Genomic DNA, 10,589 nt, shown 5'->3' on the forward strand with positions numbered 1-10,589 from the left:
TGGTCTGGTGGAAGGGGAGGAGGGACAAGGGAACAGGGACAATCCCAGGGCTGAGACAGCCCAGAAGGTGACTGGGCTGTGGCTGGGTGGGATCTCAGGGTCTGGGAATGACCCCTCAGGATGCAGCGACCCGTGCTCTCCCGCTTTGTACCCTCCCCCCTGCCCACCATGGGTCAGCTCCCTGGTCCCAGCCTAGACATCTGGAACTGGGGCAGACAAAGGGCTGCAAGGAGGGACAATAACCTTCTGTCCATTTTCAGATGCTGGGCCGGGCCTGGCCAGGGCTGGGGGCCGGAGCCCCAGCGAGGCGGTGCCAGGCCCCCCGTGGGCAGCGGACAATGTTGGCAGTGATGGAGAGGAGGCATTTCAAAGTGTTTTGTTCCCACTGACCCCCTCCCTGCCACATCTCGACCCAGCTCGGGGTGAGGCCTCGGCCCCACCCCCAGCCACCCAGGCCCCTGCTCCAGGGCAGCTTGGGGACTGGCCACATTCTTGACCTCAGGGGAAAAGTTTAGACTCTTTGCGCCCTGGGCAACAATAACAGTGTCACAGAACTGATTTAGGAGCAGCACTTACCATCACAAAGCGACAGACAAAGAGCCAGGGCTGAGAACGGGGGACTCGGCCTACTGCTCCGAGCTCTGCGCACTCCCCTGGGCTCTGCCTGGGCTGGACTGGGTGCTGAGCCTGAACCTGGGCACACCAGAGCACTGCAGGTGGGGACGGAGCGAAGCAGGAGAGATGGGGATCTAAGTGGGAATTGGGGGAGGGGCTGAGAACTGCCTTCTGCTCCGCCGCCAATTAGCTGTGTGACCCCAACAGAGTTCCCCACTCTGGGCCTCCGCTTCACTATCTGTAATAAGGAGGCTAAACTCTAAGGCCAAAGGTGGAGGCGCTGACCTTGCAGGCAGAAGTGTGTCAGTGATGATGATGATGATGGTGATAAGTATTTACTGCTTCCTTCTGAGCACATCACAGGCACCAGGCACTGTGATCACTAACCCTTTTCTGGCCTTCATCCTTTTTTAACTAGGATGGTGGGCACTCAGATGGCATCTTCTCCCTCTTACTCTCCCAAAGAAAAAGAAGGATTGATTATCAGTGGCAAATGACGGCTGCAGAAGCAACGCCAAGAGCCAGCTTCACACTCAGGAGAGAACGCTGAACCTCCTCCTCGAGGTGTCCAGAGCGCTGTGTTCAGAGAAACTTCTCTCGTAACTATGTAGAGATGATTCCTGAAAGTAGTCTTCTCACCCCCCTTTAACATTCAATCCTCATCAACCTCACAAAGATGGTGTATCATTAACCCCAGTTTACAGTTGATAACTGAGGCTCAGACGAGCTGAGTCACTTGTCCAGGCCCACACAGCTTGAAGGTTGTGGAGCCGAGACATGGGCAAGGCTGGCTCACTTCTGATTATACTGCAGGGAAGGAGAGGTAAGGAGGCAGCTGGACCCTGGTGAGTTCTGGGTGGGAGGGCCTCTTCTCCCAGCCAGAAAGCTATGAATAAATAAATGTCTGATCACCCCCAGGGGGAATTCCACCCTTGGAGCAGGTGCCTTTAGAAACTAGATTGGTTCTTGTCCATGAGCAGAGGTTGGCCTGGGCAGACACCCAGATGCAGGGGATTGGACACAAGAACCTCTAGTGGAGACCTCTTAAAGGCAGGATAGAGAACATTTAAGGACCCAGGGCTCTGGAGCTAGGCTATGGGAAAGCCAACTGGATTTTTCTTGGTAGTTTGTCCATGGGCCAGTTATCTCAACATTCTGTGCCTCAGTTTTCCAATCTGTACAATTGAACCCACTTACAGGAGTGTGGTGCCCATTCGGTGAAGTACATGGAAGGCCTGAACAGCATCTGACTTGGTTTTTATTCGGCAAGGCCCTCCCAGCCAGGACACCTCAAGGTGGGCACTTCGGGGACGCTGTGGCATAGCTAGCCATTGACCTTACTTTTCAGGAAGTGGTTGGATTTTGATTACAGCATGAGGGACTATGGTTAGACACTGAGAACAAAGCGGGGCCTGTTTGGATCTATAAGGCAAGGACCAACCACGGCTTCCCAGAGACAGTTAAAGGAGACTGTGGCTTCCCTGGTGCCTGAGCAGGATTGCTCGGCCCTGGACATGGTGAATGGAGAAAGAACAGAAAGAGGAGGCCCTGGGAGGTGCTGTCCAGAGTCTTCCCCATCCCTTAAATCCACAGGGACCAACCTGTGTGTGGAGGGGGGAGGAGAGGTGGCCAGGCACAAACAGTACTGCCGTCGGTATCTTCAGGGCCTGGTGGGTTCAAGTCCTAGCTCTGCCAGCTGGCTGTCACCTAGGATGAGTTGCTAACCCTCTTGAGCTCAGTCCAGACATCTTTCAGAACCAAAGTGCTCAAGGAGACTATGATGGAATCTGGGGTTCCCCATGTCTAGTCCAGAAATTGGCTTGAGTCCAGGAGTCCTGCTCTGCAGATGCCCCCCTCGTGTCTCCCTTCATTCTGACTTTACCTCGTTTCTCGAACCATCCTTTTGGTTCTTCATCAAACTGCCAGTGTCACATGCACCTCAGACAGAGGGCAAGACAGTCCAGTGGAAAATGTTGCAGATTCTCAGGAACTCGCAGAGTGTGGGGGTCCCAGGGAGCCCAATAAGGACAGCCTCACCCGCCCTCATTGCCTACCTGTGGGGCCAGAGTAGCACTCACCTGGGCAGAGCACCTTGGGGTCCCCCTTGCTCCAGGGAAGTGGATGGCATTGCAGGGCCCGGCTCCGGCACAGGGTGACTTCCCCACCTAGGTTCTGCTTCTGAGAAGGGCTGGGCAGGCAGGCCCTCAGGTGCCAGACAGCCCTTCCTGGGCACAGACTTTTCTGGCATCTGCTGGGCAAGAAAGCTTAGGGTGGGGCAGTGGGGCAGGGAACCAGTGAAGGTGTCTCTTACAGAATTTGTCCCCAGGCCGTAAACCCACTCCTTTTCTGAACACCGTGGGGCAAAGGTCCAGGAAGCCATGGGCCCTCTGGGGCCAGGAGAAGAGTGATCGTGGGAGGCTGAGATGAGCCCGGGGCCCCTGCCCCATCCTGTCCCCCCTAGCCCCCCCTGCCCCAACAGGCCAGCGTGGCCCAGGCTGCGGTGTTTGCTTTTCCTGTCTCTACACTGACTCCATTCAGAGCTGCCTTCTCCACCCCCAGCCAGTGAGCCAGGGCACCAGGGAGAGAGATCACCACCCCCACCCTCCTTCCTTCACAGCCCCTCCTGTTAGCTTCAAGGGCTTCCTAGGGTTTTTTGGGGGGAGTACACAGGAGTAGCAGGACTAGGGAAGAGGGGCCCACCCCAGAGGAGAGGGCCAGAGGGAAAGCAAATGAAGAGGGTGGTGGGAAGAGGAGTGTGAAGCGAGGTGGGGAAAACTGTGGGATGTACAGGGACTGGCGGAGACCAGGGCTCCTAATGGAGGAGGCCCAGGCAGAGGTGGGCTGGGCAGATGGGGCACACATGGGGAGCCACAGGGCAGAGGCTGGCACAGGAGGCAGGGAACGCTTTCCAGGGTGACCCAGGGCTCCAGCCTGGCTCTGTGCCATCAAAGCAGGCAGGGCCTGAGTGGACCCTGAGGCTGGAGGACAACTCCCACCTGAAAACCGGCCTCCTCCTCATCCCTGGGATAGGGTCCTGGCAGGGCTGTGACCTGATCTGGGGCCGGGGGAGGAGGAGGGTGAAAAGTTCCCCCAAGTCAGAAGGCCATGGGGGAGGCACCCGAGGGGGTCCTGCTCTTTGCTCTCTCTGACTGTCACGTTGGTACATAAAGGGGGTAGAAAGGTCAGATGTGGCCTTTCAGGCCCGTGGGAAAAACTCTGCCCATTTCCCTAATCCATATTTATTGGTGTGAGACACTGGGGTGGAGGAAGCCCCCCGCTCCCCCACCACCCCAGCCAGGCCAGGTTAGCACTAAGAACAGGCTCCATGTCACCCAAATCCTACTCTTTGTCTCCAGATTGGCTCCAGAGTCCTCCCCCTTCCCTCCTCCCTTTTGCTCCCCCCATCCCCTTTGGGGTTGCCAAGCAACTGTGGAAGGGTAGCTGAAATATTTTCTTTATTACAAGCAAAAGCAAGACAGCATCATGGCCCCAGGAGGGAGCAGGGTGGGGGGTGGGGGAGAGGGCATCCTGTGCTCTGGGGGAACCTTGATACCTCAGTGTGCCCGGGCACGAGCAGTGTGAAGACAGGGCTCGGAGCCCAGGAGAAGGAGAAGGTAGAAGGGGGAACCGAGTGGTGGTGATGGGGTGGGTGGGCGCACAGACACTGACCAGTCTGCATGATGCTGAAAGAGGCAGTGCCAAAGAAATCCCGGCCCCAGTAGTCCACCTGTCACCCACCAGCTGAGCATTCTGGGCCAAGTCACTTCCCTCCTCTGGGCCTAAGACAGGGATAATGGCATGTATTATCTCATTTAATGCTCACATGAACCCCACGAAACATTTATTTTTCCCTTTTATTGGTTAGAATGCTGAGCCTGGGAGGCATGAAGTGATGTGCCTAGCAGATAAGGGGCAGAGGTGAGATTCTTGAGCCCAAACATGTTCGTGGTTTTTTTTTTTTTTGTAATCTTCACTCAAGGACACTCTTCCACTGATCTTTAGACACAGTGGGAGGGAGGGAGAGAGAGAAACATCGATGTAAGAGAGACACATCGACCAGCTGCCTTCCACACGACCCCAACCAGGGCCGGGGACAAACTGCAACCAAGGTACGTGCGCTTGACCGGAATTAAACCCACGACCCTTTGGTCCACAGGCCGATGCTCTAACCGCTGTGCCAAACTGGCTAGGGCTCCAAACTCTTTAATATCAGTTTTACTGAGATGTAGTTCACATACCATGCAATTTTCCCATTTAAAATGGACAATTTAATACAACCATGGTGCATTCACACTGTACAACCATTGCCACAATCAGTTTTAGAACATTTTCATCGCCCCCCCAAAGAAACTCTGTACTCATTAGCCTTCACCCATGTCCCCCGACTTCCCCTCCCTCCAGCCCTAGGCAACCACTGATCTATTTTCTGTCTCTATAGATTTTCCTATTCTGGATATTTCTATTAACAGAAACAGACAGCCCGGCTGGTGTGGCTCAGTGGTTGGGCGTCAACCATGCATCAAGAGGTCGCGGTTCCATTCCCGGTCAGGGCACATGCCCAGGTTGTGGGCCTGATCCCCAGTGTGGGGCATGTAGGAGGTGGCTGGTCAATGTTCTCTCTCATCGATGTCTCTCTCTCCCCCCTTCCCTCCCTCCCTCTCTAAAAATCAATAAAGAAAAAAAAATTAAAACAAGACAAAACAAAACAAAATAAGACAATATGTCTGAGTCCCAACTCTTAACTTCCAATGGCTTTGACCTCACTGGGTGCTGGGGTAACAGAGAGAGGTGTCAGCAGGTGGCATGGTTAAGGACATGAGCTTCACTGTCTAAAACCTGGCTCTGTCACTCACTGGCTCTGTTCCTTTCTCTGAGCCTCAGGTCCCTGGTCTGCAAAATCGGAAGTGTAATGGCATTTCTCACAAAGCTACAGTGATCCACCCAAGTGCTAGCCCAGATCCCGATATAAGGCATTGTTAACTGGATTACAATGATCCGTGTATCCGCCTTTCTATTTATCTCTTCACCCGGGCATTTATTAAAAGCTAGCACCTTCTAAGGATCAGGCATTGTTCTAGGTGCTATGAACAGGATGTGATCCCTGCCCACACAGGGCTGACACTCTGGTGGAGAGACCAGTAAGACAGCCAGTCAACTGGAGGTTTTCAGACAGTGAAATGTGCAATGCAGATAACAGCACAGCATCATGGGACAAAGCTGCCCAGGTTGGTGGAGGTTCCTGCTTCAGTTTGAAAGGCTGCCCTTCCCTGCCCTCACCTACCTCATGGAGAGGAACATCTTTTATAAACCGAAGCATGTTATGCAGGGCAGAGGGTTCTTAGGATCCCCTCTGAGTGAAGACAGTGGCCTGGCTTTGTCATCTTCTGAGACTGGGGATGTGTTAGACTGTCAATTCATTTCTGAGGGCAGGCCACTCAGCTGGTCACCATGTCAGAGCACTGGCTACTCTTAGAGAACTCTCCTAGTACAAGTGGGGCAATTGGAGCCCTGAGCAGCCCCTGGGGGACACACTGAGTAGTGGCGGAGTTCTTTCTTCTATCACAAGTTGCGAGGCTAGGCTTCTGTGAAACCTGGATTGATGGAAACATTTGGGGACAGGACCCCAGGGTTGGAAATATTTGGCACAGAGGTGCAATCTGACCGACCTGTTGCCACAGCTGCTCCCTGGGCACCTGTCTGCCATGCTCTGGGCCTTGGGCCTGCCTCTGAAGCAAAGAATTGAAGCCACAGCATGAAGAAAGCTCCCTTTCCCCCTTCAGTGAGCCCCACCCACAGCAATGCCTCTAGTTCCACACCTAGAACCTCAGCTGACTGGCTGCATTCATGTACCCAGTCAATTCTTTATTCATTCATCTTTCGCTCAAGTTTCTCTACATCTGTTTGTTTTCATCCATCTGTCTGTCCATCCACCCATTCATTTAGTTATTACTCCAATAAGGCATTCATTCAACAGATGCTCACTGAGCATGTCCTTTGCGCTGGCACAGTGTTTGGTCAAATGCCAGTTCTAGGGGGCTGGGTAGAGGGGGGCACAAGGGAAAAAATGAGAGGCATCTGTAATACTGTCAACAGTGAAAAAAAAAGGCATTTCTGGGAGGAAGAACATGATTAACTGGCAGTGTAGACAACTTTGCTACCTATTTCCCGAGACTTGGTGTTAATAAGGGATAATGGACAGAGCAGAGGCTAGAAACATTAAGTGCATGCATGAGCCTGAACGTGCCTTGTGTGTGTGTGTGTGTAGGTGATGATACAACTTTACTGCAAGCAAATGCAAGGTACGTTTGGATCTTCCCAGTACCACAACCATCTCTAAGGAGGCAGGACCAGCATAATAGCCCCATTTCACAGAGGCAGTAACTAAGGTTTAGTCTATTGGAATTTACTTGCCCTGGAAGCCCAAGGCAATGCTGCGTCTTCCAGAAGTTTCCCCACAGCCTCCCTGTTGGAACGAATCACTGATCTTCTGTAATCCCAGAGAACTATGCTAGTACTTGTTACAGTGTTTTCCTGTGGCTCTGCTGCTTTCATTGGCGCTGGCTGGGTGGGTATCTGTGTGTCTGCCTGTTCACTGGATGGATACTTCTAGAGAGGCAACAGCAGACTGTTCCTCTTTCCCTTCTCCCTCCTTTCAGCCTCCAGCATACACATAGTATACCTCAGGTGCTCACGAAATGTCACTCATTGCCAAGTGACCTGCCTAAGGCCACCAGAGCTGTAAAGAACATAGTTTTGAACCCTATACTCTGCCATCACCTAAACCCAGGCCACCTGGCTCTCACCTGCAAACCAGCAGTAGCTGATCAGTCTCCTATGGTCTAGCTTGCCCCAGTGCCCCTCCCCCATTTCCCGCTCCCCCATTCTCTACACATCAGCCCTAGCAAACCTTTAAAAATGTAAATCTGAACTTGGCAGCCCTTTTAGGATCCCCACTGTGGTTAGGATAAAATCACAAAGCCTCCCAGTGTGCTACAGGGTCGGGCAGGGTCACCCCAGCTTTATCTTAAATGTCCTCTTCCTCTGTGCCCCAACCCCGGCAGATTTTTCCTTCCCAGAACTCACCAAGGGCCTTTTTGCTTGTTAGCTTTGGAGCACCAGGTTCGCTCTACAGGGGACAATGCCAGCGTCAGCGCCCCGCCCACCTTTACCTAACTCCCCACTGCCCAGCGCGGCTTCCCCCACGTGACCTGCCTCCTCTGTGCATCTCCTTTGGACATCTGCTCACTGCTGAGTCCTTCACCAGCACACAGTAGGCATTTGATACACATCTGTTTAATGACGTGCAGTAGGACCCTTCTTGTCTCCTCGGTTTCCCGGACGGTGAGTGAGGTGAATTAGCACTCCTCTGCCCAGGACTGATGGGCTCTGAAGAGCCCAAACATTTCCCAGACGCCGAGGAGCCCTTCCCCTGGGACGCAACTGACCAGACTGGACTGAGCACTCTCCAGTCATGCAGAGACCATCCTGGCCACTCTGTCAAGGTTGTGTTCCCGCCAGGCCAGGGTGAGATTCTAATTTGTAAGGAGACACTGGCTGGGGCTCTGGAGTTGTGGGTATGCATTTACACCAGTCCCCTCCGTATCTGTGGAGCAAAGGCTGGGAAACTAGTGTGCAGCGGGTCCCATGGCCCCAGGTTCCAGTGCTGGCTCCAGCACCTGCCAGCTGCAGACTAGGGACTTAGCTACCACCAATCTCAGTTTCTTCATCTGCAAAATTGGACTGACAACAGTACCGGCTTCCCAGAGTTGTGAGGAGTCAACAAGCTACCACTACCTTTAGAGCGCACAGCGCTTGGCACATAAAGCACTTGTGGGTATTGTCGTTGTTATCAACTGATGAATAGTTCCCAAGAGTGAGGACCTGGTTAGCAGGGCTCCCTCTCTATAAAACCCTCACTTCAAGTAGTACTTCCCAGAGGCCATATTTCTTCAACTTTTATAATAAACTCCCAGGTTTATGTGGTTCATTTTTAAGTCAATGGACAGACAAGGGTTGACTGAAGCAAGGGCACCATACTAGGCCCTGGAGGCACAAAGATCAGTAGGACCCACTTCCTGTCTGAATAAGAATAGACTCACTGATACAATTCTGCGGGGCATGTGGTGTAGTGGCCCACAGACTGTTTAAGGAAAGAAGAGATTGTAGGGCAGGGGTGCTTTGGGGGCCTACGGAACCCTGGCGTGGATGGAAACAGGAGGTATAGAAAGAATGGCCACACACACTCCTCCAGGGTGTGAGATTTACTGGGAAAGCTAGGCTGAGCTGGGTGGAAGAGAAACCGGGTATGTATCATCCCCACCCCCCCAGACTGAGAACCTTCTGGCAGAGATGGGAGTGGGAAGTGACCCAGAGCTAGACAGAGCCTCTGCCCTCCTGGTCCGGTGGGTTGTCCAGTGGAAAAGACAAGACAGCATTTTAATCCATGCGCCTCTTCCCCCCTGCTAGAGCTGAGGTATCTAGGAGCCTGCAGGAGGTGTCTTGGGAAACAAGCCCTTGTCCTTGGTCCCTGCAGTCTGCAGATTCCTAGTGGGGGTGTGGTCACTGGAGATGGCACCTTCAGCCTGGGGGTAGGGACTACATCCCCTCCTTTATGCTTCAGCAGCCTTTTAAGGGGGTAACCCTCTGACCTCCAGACTGCTCCCCCTCACCCTCCAGTTAGAAGCCCCTGGGGCAGGAGCTTAAGGAAGGAGGGCTCCAGAGGCCTCAGTTTAGATGCAGATAGGAGACCAGGGCTGGGCCCTGAAAGACTCTGGAGTCCCTTGGGCACGCTAGGGAAGCTCAGTCAAGGCCAGGAGCCTGAGTCAGGTCCATGGGAGTGCAGGGCCGAGATGCGGGTGCCTAGCCCAGGAAGAGGGAGGGGGCGGTGGGCAAAGGGTTCAGCGGAGGGAGCAGGCGGGGCACTGAGAGTCTAGGACACAGGGTGGGGGTGGGAGGGCGAGGGGTCGGGCCAGTGGGGGGGGGGTCGCTCCTGGGGAGGGGCACGCTATGTCTTTAAGAGCTGCCTGAGCGCAGGTTGCAGCTGCCTGGCCAGCCCGAGAGACAGCGGAGATTCATTACCCGCCGACACAATGACCATTGATGGCCCCGTGGCGTTATTCAAATCCAGTACCAATTGCAGCCGAGCCCCTTTCTCCGCGCCAGGCCCGTATTGTTGGAGCGGCCCACTAAAAGCCCGCCCCGGCCCTGAGCCGCCAGAGGCGCCCACTCGGGTTCAGCCCTGCACCTCGCCAGCCCGCCGGCTCCCAGCCTGGCTCACCAGGCATGGCAGGTGACCCGGCGGTGCATTCCAACGCTCCCTGCCGCCCTGACCGCCGCCACCACCACCACTGGCGCCCCGGCCGAGACTCAGCCACAGGGAAGCGGAGAGCACCCAAGCCGGTGCGTGCCCGGGGACAGCGGGGGCGGGGAACCCACAAGTCCAGCAGTCCGGACCTCGGGCTCGGAAATGCACCTGGCCTTGGCCCCTGCTTTCCGGATTCCTGCCGAGCCCGGGAAGCCCAGGCTGGGGGTGGGGAGAGGGGAGTTGGGGTTCCCCGGGCCGATGTTGGAGATTCCCCCAACCTGGGGTGGTGCAGAGACCCAACATGGGCCACTCCAGAGACCCTGGGCCACGATGTAAGGAGACACATGCCAGGGGCGATGGGGATTCCCCAAGCAGGGCCGGGATCCGCGTGTTTGCTCGTCCACCTTACCGCGGTATGGGCTGTGATTGCTGAGCATCTGCGAGGTAGTCGGATGAGCAGCTCCGGCGATCTCCTGGTCCTTGCTTTTAAGGAGCGAAGCGGAACCCCGCAGGAGACCGGGGCCCTGAACTCAGGGGCTTCGCCACTGATTGTCCAAACGCAATTCTTGTACGAGTCTGCGGCCAACCGAGAATTGTGGCTGGACATCTGTGGCTGAGCTCCAGGCGCAACAGGGGCGGGAGCCGCAGGGACAGAGCTCTGGAGGGTGAG

The 10,589-nt window shown here is 54.9% G+C and overlaps 1 non-coding gene across 1 annotated transcript; it reads right to left on the bottom strand.

The window, feature by feature from the left end:
* Positions 1–1,040: 1,040 nt before the first annotated feature.
* Positions 1,041–1,249, bottom strand: LOC118630394. Its single transcript, XR_004959621.1, has one exon. It is a non-coding gene; the product is annotated as a small nucleolar RNA U3 (small nucleolar RNA).
* Positions 1,250–10,589: the final 9,340 nt, after the last annotated feature.

The sequence above is a fragment of the Molossus molossus genome, unplaced genomic scaffold (genome assembly GCF_014108415.1).
Source record: "Molossus molossus isolate mMolMol1 unplaced genomic scaffold, mMolMol1.p scaffold_m16_p_14, whole genome shotgun sequence".
In the NCBI taxonomy this organism is placed as follows: Eukaryota; Metazoa; Chordata; class Mammalia; order Chiroptera; family Molossidae; genus Molossus; species Molossus molossus.